The sequence below is a fragment of the Volvox carteri genome (assembly GCF_000143455.1).
Source record: "Volvox carteri f. nagariensis unplaced genomic scaffold VOLCAscaffold_51, whole genome shotgun sequence".
In the NCBI taxonomy this organism is placed as follows: domain Eukaryota; kingdom Viridiplantae; phylum Chlorophyta; class Chlorophyceae; order Chlamydomonadales; family Volvocaceae; genus Volvox; species Volvox carteri.
The window spans coordinates 321,757-322,008 of NW_003307594.1; the positions used below are offsets into that span (position 1 = coordinate 321,757).

General features: G+C 62.7%; 1 protein-coding gene across 1 annotated transcript in view; it reads right to left on the minus strand.

The window, feature by feature from the left end:
- Positions 1–252, minus strand: part of VOLCADRAFT_96309 (uncharacterized protein) — a gene marked incomplete at both ends in the record, with an annotated part of 8,037 nt that overhangs the window by 1,145 nt on the left and 6,640 nt on the right. The gene's annotated exons all lie outside the window — the stretch shown is intronic.

The window sequence follows — 252 nt, forward strand, 5'->3', positions numbered from 1 at the left end:
TCCAGGAGAGGGAAGAGGGCGATGGGGAGGGCCAACGAGGGGAAGGGTTGCCGGCGGGGGGGAAGGGGTTTCAGGCGGTTGGGCTGGTGAGAAGATTGGATGGAGGGGGGGTGAAGTACTTGGCAAGCACGGCCCTCCAATACACACACGTCACCCCACGAACGAAGTACCGTACACCCGCCATGTCACCCTCTCACCTCCGGACACGAAGACCAACATTCCCCCTAAAACCCTGAACGCCCCTCACCCCCC